General features: G+C 40.0%; 1 protein-coding gene across 1 annotated transcript in view; it reads right to left on the bottom strand.

Moving 5' to 3' along the window:
* GRID2 (glutamate receptor, ionotropic, delta 2) overlaps window positions 1-9089 on the bottom strand; it is a 388655-nt gene that overhangs the window by 100349 nt on the left and 279217 nt on the right. The gene's annotated exons all lie outside the window — the stretch shown is intronic.

Genomic DNA, 9089 nt, shown 5'->3' on the forward strand with positions numbered 1-9089 from the left:
GGCCTGGTTGCCCCTAACTTCCCTCCCCTGCAGGCCTGGTTGCCCCTAACTTCCCTCTCCTGCCAACCTGGTCACCCCTAACTGCCCTCCCCTGCAGGCCTGGTCTCCCTCATCTGCCCTCCCCTGCAATCCTGGTCTCCCCCAACTGCCCTCCCTTCCCTACAGGCCTGGTTGCCTCCAACTGCCACAAGGGGGTGGCCATCTTGTGTGAGGGAGTGATGGTCAATTTGCATATTACCTCCTTATTATATAGGATGAAAAATACTGATTTGAACTTAGGTCTGTCTGTAGCCAAACCCTAGCTTCTTTTCACTGTTATGTTGCTATACTCCTTGGTTTAATATTTCAAATGTAAAGAACTATGTAGGTTTTAGTTATTTTCTTTTTTTTAACTTCTGTACCTAGACCTATTGAGCATATTAAAACAAAAATAGCAATCATAAAATGGTTTGAATTTTCTGATAATTATTTTTTGAGAAAACAGGAAAAGAAACATTTCATTACTTCTAGCTCTGAATAAAACTTGTCTTAATCTGCCATTTGTCAACATTTAAAGATCATTATTAAGTTTCAATTTAGAAATTTTAAAGTAAGCAATTAAATCAGTTATGAAAACAGATATTTTGGGACAAATTAAAGATGACATCCATTTGTATTTCACATTTGAAATAACTTGATGTTAAAAGCTATTGCACAAATCTTTGGTAATTGGAGAAAATTTGTCAAGTGTTTATTAAAAGCCACACAGATTAATTACATATTTCTATATAAAGCTGTTATAAGCATACATTGTCATATTTTTTAAATGAAGGCTTAATACATATACTTAGTGCATTCTATTGGAATGATTATGTAGTTTAACTTTCCCAGTGAGAGAAAAGACTAGAGAGGGGAGGGGTGTACATAGAATTGAACTTTGATAAGTCAATCTCATTTAACTTTGTGATGAGAAAGAATATTCTTTTCTAGTTTAATTGTTTACAATTTTTCTCAAGAATGTACTCATGACAGCTCATTAGGAAAGCAATTTGCCAGCTTTTATCCAAAGGCTTCAAAATGTTCAGACCTTCTGATTTAGTAACACATTTCTGGGAATTTATGCTAAGATAAAAATTTGAAATTAAGAATAGTTTTATACACGAATGTGTTCACTGTAATGTTCTTATTTTATTTTAAAATATTGTAAATGACAGAAATAATCCATACTCTTTAAATAATGCTGCAGTATATATAGCAAAGAGTGATCAGGCTTCTCCTCAGGAGCTCTTCATCCCCACCCTTCCTCAGGAGTTACTATGTCAACAATTTCTATTTTTGTAGCCCTGCTTACACCTTAATCTTGGAATTCTATTCTCCAGAACTGTAAGGAAATCAATTTCTGTTGTTTAAGCCACCCAGTCTGTGGTACTTTGTATGGTAGCCCTAGGAAACTAATATACTACCTCTCCCACTAACTATAGAACAAAGCATTCCACATCTTTTCCACAAGATGTCAAGATGTTGAATTACTGAGTCAATGTATTAAACTGCGTTGCTCAATTAGGATAAAACAATCTACCCTTTAAGATTATTATAAAGATGCAATGAGATAACATATATAAAATGCCTCTTGTAGTGCCAGGAATATAGAATTATCAATTAATTCTAGCAAGTATCAAGTAGCAGTGGGGACATACAGGAAGAAGTAGAGGAAACTTTCCAGATGTACAAGACATTATTGAGGGAGAGCAGTCCAGGTTGATGCGCCAGCATGAGTTCAGATGGGAAGGCATTGAAGACAGTACCATATGTTTAGGGGATCAGATAATAGTATAGCCTGGCTGGAGCTAGTAGTACAGAGATAAAGCTGGAAATGTATGTTTTGGCCAAATTAAACTCAAAACACACTTATCACTACTCCACAAGGTGAAATACTATTCCATCAAGTTTAGGGATCTGCACTGTGGCTTTATAGAGAGGGGGGAAAAGCATGTGATATTTTTCTAGTAGCCTTGATTCTACTTTGAAAAAGCAATTTCATAACCAAACCTCTTAGACCCTCTTTATCTCCTCATTATCAGCTCTTGACTTCAATTTATACTCAATTGACAAGCAGAAAATATCAGATGTGAATTCCTCCAACTTTTTGCCATCCAAACCAGTTGTACCTGCCTAAGTGCTTTTTTCTCCCACTTTTTTACAATGGAGGAAGTGTCACACTTTCCATCAAAGGCCAATTCCTCATCTTCTTCTTATTCAAGGAAATCCTTATTCTTATTTAAGAATTTCTCTCCTTGCCTGACCATTTTTCTCTCCTATATCATCTTTCCCTTTCTATGAGTCACTTCAATTAGCATACTCATATCATAATTTTTTCATCTTAAAAAGTATCCTTGATCCCAGTTCCCCTTTCCAGTAATTACCTTATTTCTTTGTTCCCCTTTATCGCAGAAATACTTGAAAATGTTGCCTTTACTTATAAGCTCAAGTTTTCCTTCTCCAATCCTCTCTTAAACTCATTTAAATCAGACTAATTGGATCTTCATCTTCACCATTCTTTCAAAACTTCTCTTGTCGAAGACAATCATGACCTCCACATTATGTTTCTGGTGGTCAATTCTAAATCTTACTCATTAAATCAATCCTTCCTTTTTTTATTTTTCTTTTCTTGCTTTCTAGGATGCTACACCACTTTGTTTTTCTGCTTTCCTGGCCATTCCTTCTTAGTTTCCTTTGTTTTGACTGCCTTTCAATCTCATGTTAATATGGGAGTGCCTCAGACCTCAGTCCTTGGCCATCTTCTCTTTTGCTAATAACTCCCACATTTATATTTTCAGCTAGAAACTCTCCCCAGAACTCAAGGCTTATATAATCAACTGCCTAAGTCATCTTTATTGGGATGTCTAGTAGGCATCTCAAATTTAGTATGTCCAAAACTGAACTCCTGCCCTTCCCCTTCGCCCTCAGAACAACCTAGTTTTTCTGTGGTATTTTCCGTGTCTCTTGATAACCTTCACTTTTTAGGTGTGAAGGCCAAACATTTGAGAGACATCTTTTATCTCATCTCATCTCATCTCATCTCATCTCATCTCATCATCATAAACATCTCTCTCTCAGACCCCACATTCAAACCATTAGCTATCAATATTCAAATATATCCAGACTCTGAACACTTCTCACTGGCCCTACTGGTATCACCAATGTCCAAGATAACATTGTGTCTCATCTAGATGATCATAGTCTCCTAACTATTCTCACAGCTTCTATCCTTTCCACATTTAGTCTTTTTTTTTTCAAGGAAGCAGCCAGATCATGTTTCTTCTACAATAGTTCCTCATTTCACTCAGAGTAAAAGCTAAGGTCTTTATAGTGACCTACAGAGCCCCAAACTGTCTGGCACATAACCTCTCTGACCACATCCTCTACTCATCTCCCTCTCTCTCCACTCCAGCTGCACTGGCCTCTTTGCTATTTCTTCAGCACAGCACATATATACCCCTCTCAGTAGGTAAGCCCTCTGAAGCATCTCCTAGATACTAGTATCTGCAAGGTTCACCCCACATTTCCTCTAAGTCTTCAACCACATGCCATTGTATCAAGGAGATCCTCTCTGACAACCTTTATAAAATTGCAAACTACCTACCCTACTCCATAACTACCTACTTTTTTATAGAATTCTATCTCCTAATATTTGGTCCTGTCTCTTCCCACTGAAATGTAGAGGTGAGGATTTTTCTTTTTTGTTATGTGGTTCCTAAAGCTAATGATTTTTCATATTTCCATTTTAGCACACAGTTAAGAATTTTATATCTTTACTGGAGGCCTGGTGCATGAAATTCGTGCACTGCAGGGGGGTGGGGTCCCTCAGCCCAGCCTGCCCCCTCTCACAGTCTGGGAGCCCTCAGGGGATGTCCTACTGATAAGTTAGGCCTGCTCCCTACAGGCCTAAGCCACAGTCTGGCCTCCCTCTGTGGGAGGCGACCGGGCTGATCAGGGGAAGGCGCCACCCCCATCACTCAGCTGCTACTGCCACTGCCGGCCACTGCAGCCATCAAGGTGTTTTCATCAACATGGACTCCAGTCCCTTCACCACGAAAAAATGTCAACTTTCTTTAGGCATTTTCAAGATGTCTCTTTCATAGGACATGACATTTCTTTCTTTCTTTCTTTCTTTTTTTTTATCCTCACCTGAGGATATTTTTCCATTAATTTTTAGAGAGTGCGGAAGAGAGAGGGAAAGACAGAGAGAAACATCAGTGTGAGAGGAACACATCGATTGGTTGCCTCCTGCATGAACCCTGACCTGGGCCCGGGCCAGGGAGGAGCCTGCAACCTAGGTACGTGACCTTGACTGGGATCAAACTGGGACCCTGTGGTCTGCAGGCCAAGGCTCTATCCACTGAGCCAAACCGGCTAGGGCAGGATAACCGCAGTCCTGGGGCTGGGGGCCGGCTCCCCTGCATATTGTTCTCAGGCTCTAGGCCAGGGGTGGGCAAACTTTTTGACTCAAGGAGCCTGCAACCTAGGTACATAATCAGAATCGAACCTGTACCCCCTGTGGGATTGTGTCTCCGCTCCGGCCCCAGCAGCCTAGTGCCATGGCCACAGTCCTGGGGCTGGGGGCAGGCTCCCCTGCATATTGTTCTCAGGCTCTAGGCCCATGCCAGGCCCCTCCTCCTGAGCTGGTCATGACTGTTACAGTGTCCTGGCCTAATTTGCATATTCTCTCTCTCTCTCTCTCTCTCTATATATATATATACTAATTTACCCAAAGCATTTCTCAGCATTAAGTGAATAGTGAACATAGAAGGTTACTTGATTTGTCAAAAATCACAGTTTTCAAGAACCATTTTCATTTATAAGAATAAAAGTTCTGTTGGTCTATGTGATACTCTAGCATTAGCAGGAATCAATACTGATGAACTGTGGAATGCAAGGTGCTGAACAATTTATTTTGAAATATGGTAACTCTTCTCTGGTATATTCACATTCTGCCTACTTCAACTTACTCTTGAGTTTCAAAATACTGTCCTGTCTGATGCTATTAAGTGCTAATAAACATTAGCATGATTCAGTTGAAGGAAGCTATTTTTCAGGAATACGTGGAAACTGTTTCCAACCTTTGGTTAGAAAATACTTCGGGGTGGAAAGTATAAATCATTATTATTGCTTGTATGATACTGTTTTTACTTTGCAATTTAACTTTGAAAAAATAACACATACAGTCCCTGAACAACTATAAAATACTACTTAGAAACTTATTGACTAATGATTAATATGTAGTTAGAGAAATGAGCCATTCCCCACCTCCCTGGTGCCCTCTTTCTCTCTTAAATATTTTACTATTGCTAAGAAGTAGTAGAGCAGAGTGGTAAGATATATGAGTTTTGGGTAGGGGAGGGTGGGCTATGGGGGAGAGATCAACCAAAGGACTTGTATGCATGCATATAAGCCTAACCAATGGACACAGACAACAGGGGAGGGGGTGAGGGCATGAGGGGGTCAGGGGGCAATGGGAGGATAAGGACACATATGTAATACCTTCTTACCTAATAATAGACAAACATGCAAATTGACCACCCCTTCACCACGCCCACCAGCCAATCAGATGAGTATGCAAATTAACCCAACAAAGATGGTGGTTAATTTGCATACGTAGGCGCCCAGCGGCGATCAGAGCCTGCGATTGAAGCTGAGGGGTCCCCTGCCCAGGCCTAACGCGTCTGCCAGAGGCGTTAGGCCTGGGCAGGGGCAGAGCCGGCGATCGTGGGGAGCAGGGGAGGAGCCAGCGATCGGGGGGAGCTGGGGGTCCCTTGCCCAGGCCTAACGCCTCGGCCACAGGCATTAGGCCTTGGCAGGGCAGAGCTGGCAATCACAGGGAGCAGGGGCGGAGTAGGCGATTGCAGGGAGCTGAGGGTCCCCTGCCCAGGCCTAATGTCTCAGCCACAGCGTTAGGCCTGGGCAGGGGCTGAGCCGGCAATTGGTGTGAACTACAGAGGAAACACTTTTTCTGACCACTCATTGGCTAAGCTCCCTGTATGCCACTGGTAATATTCTTAGTAACTTGGGTAATAAGAATCCAATAAGGTGACCTAGGGTTTTTCACCACACTCCTGGAGAAAAAAAGGAAGGTCTACTGCTGGAGGGCTAAGAAATGTCATATCCTGCCCTAGCTGGGTTGGCTCAGTGGATGCCTCAGCCTGCACACCGCAGGGTCTGGGTTCAATTCTGACCAAGGGTGTGTACCTAGGTTGCAGGCTCCTCCCTGGCTGGGGCCAGGTCAGGGCTCATGCAGGAGTCAACCAATCAGTGTTCCTCTCACTTTGATGCTTCTCTCTGTCTTTCCCTTTCTCTTCCACATTCTCTAAAAATCAATGGAAACATATCCTCAGTTGAGGATAAAAAAAAAAGAAAGAAAAAAAGAAATGTCATATCCTATGAAAGACACATCTTGAAAATGCGTTTTACAAATAAATAAATTGACTGCAGAGATCAGTTCTCAAAACAAGTTAGTGGGCTTTGAACTGAGTCTAATTCTGTTTACCAAATATCTGGGAACAGAGCTGAAAAACAACCATAATTCAACAGCTAGTTTTTCTAAGTTTGGACAAAGAACCAAGATTTGCCTGATGAAAAGTCAAAGAATTATGAAGCGACTCTTAGACACACATACCTGGTTTAAACCACACAGATAAAGAATAATAAATAAATAAATAAATAAATAAATAAATAAAAGTACAAGTACATTAAAAAAAAGATATATGAGTTTTGGAACCATTGGAGCCACCCTCTGAAATAAGGACCATTACTATCCTTATGCACAAGATGAGAGTATAGTACTGGTATTTATTTTAGAGGGTGGCAATGAAAATTAAATTCCTACATGTTAAGCCCTCTTCTAAGTGCATAATATATAGTAAGTGCTCAATAAATCTTAGCTTTCAGTATAACTTCAAGAGTCTGATACATTTCATTATTAAAATACAGAAAAGGTATATTATGGTATAAGATACTCTTAATAACTACCAACTACAAACTACTATTATGTTCTTAGTGATCTTCAGATGAGAGGTTTTCTGCTAAAATACTTTATTTTCATCTCTAAGAAATTTATTATCTTTGATGTGTGGGAGGGAAACACACACACACACACACACCATGTAATAGGTCCATGTTATTTGTGAATGTTTAAAAGAGTTGAAAAAATAGTAAAAAATCACTTTTACTTTATTACTTATATTTTACACATATAAATCCCCCTTTCAGTCATAATAGATTAATAAATAAGTCCCATATGATATAATAAACATACTGATAAATTGAGATAAATTGCCCTAACCGGTTTGGCTCAGTGGATAGAGCATTGGCCTGCAGACTGAAGGGTCCCAGGTTGGATTCTGGTCAAGGGCATGTACCTTGGTTGTGGGCACATCCCCAGCAGGGGGTGTGCAGGAGGCAGCTGATCAATGTTTCTCTCTCATTGATATTTCTAACTCTCTATCCTTCTCCCTTCCTCTCTGTAAAAAATCAATAAAATATATTAAAAAATAATTGAGATAAATCTATCTATACATCCATTCCTCTATTCACCCATGTATCTATCTCTAACACATTCCTTGAGAAACTTTCAGAATAAAGGAAGCTCTAATTATGTAGGAAATATACTTAATGTACAGTTGAAAATTTCCAAAAAATTGCAAACTCTTTTTTAGATCCCTATTGTAAATAAAGAAAATGTATTCATTTATTTTTTCAAAGATGATTGAAATACTATTTGGACTTTTTCCTTTACATTTAAATTTCCTTAAATTTCCTATATAGGAAAAGATAACAGTCAAGTGACCTTATAATATTTAGAGAAATCACTTTTATACTCTGAAAAGTCAAATGTGATCAGACACTCTGTGTATAATCTGTTATGGGAGAGTTTAAGTTCAAATTGAAACAGGGAATAAAATGTTAATGAGTTCTTATACATTCATACTGATCATTGATTACAGAAGAAGGGTTTGAAGTCTGAAACAGAGCAAACTTTGTGCCCATTATTTTTTTTTCTTTTAAAGCAAAAGGATTAATCCTGAAGACTGGCGATCATGTATCTCATTGCTATACACTAAAATATATCACTCAAACATGGCCTGCACTTAAATGTAATTGATTAAAAATGAGTTTGAATACTCAAAGTAGTGATGGATTTTAATAGGGGCTGTGATGACCTTATCTGTCTTTCACAAGTGTGAGGGTAGACAGGCAATCAGAGCATAGGGAAGACCCTGGAAGTGCCTATATCTAAGATAGACTGAATTAACTTCGACTCTGTACTTCAGAGAATAACACCTGGCAGCAAAAAACAGGAATGTTGTTTGAGTAGCAAACTCTTCTAAAAGAGAGAGCCAAAGTATCAAAACTTTAGAAGCCAAATATTCCATGAGTCAAAGGAGCAAATATTGGGTCCACAATGGAAGACAAAAGTACATGAGTTTAAAAAAATGCAGGATTAGAAAAGGATTTATAGAAGAAAAGTGGGAGCTAGAGGGCTGTGGTCACTAGTTGGTGCTCTGAGGGGGTATGTACTACACATTTATATATATAAAGAGCCAGGGTCCGTAACATCCAAAATGACCAAAGGGATAACTAAATGCCAGGCTGTGTGCACAGCAGGCTCGGGTGGGAGGGGACTGGCGAGCGGGCAGGGTCTGATCCGTAGCCTCCATGGCAGCTGTTGATAAGCCCTTGTCTCTCTCTCTCCGAGCCTTGCCAATAGCTGTGCCACTCTTTCTCTCCGGACCTCCGTGGGGGCAGCTGATCAGCTCCACCTCTCTGATCAGGCCCAGAGATAGGCCCGGAGACTCTGACTGGCATAGAAACTGACCAATCAGAACCAAATCTGGGTGAACTGTGAAGGCAGAACCTAAAGTGGGGGGCTGAGGAGGGGTTTTAATGCAACAGCTGTTTGGTGTAAGGTGTTAGAAAGCAGTTCAATTTTTTAATGATTAGTTTGGCAATATAGTGCATATGGCTGGCTATCAGTCCAGATATAGGGATTATGTATTTTTGTCTGACAAGAGCATCTCCTCCTGATGAAAAAGGCTTTCCCCCCTAATTTAAGC

The sequence above is a fragment of the Myotis brandtii genome, unplaced genomic scaffold, assembly GCF_000412655.1.
Source record: "Myotis brandtii unplaced genomic scaffold, ASM41265v1 scaffold427, whole genome shotgun sequence".
In the NCBI taxonomy this organism is placed as follows: Eukaryota; Metazoa; Chordata; class Mammalia; order Chiroptera; family Vespertilionidae; genus Myotis; species Myotis brandtii.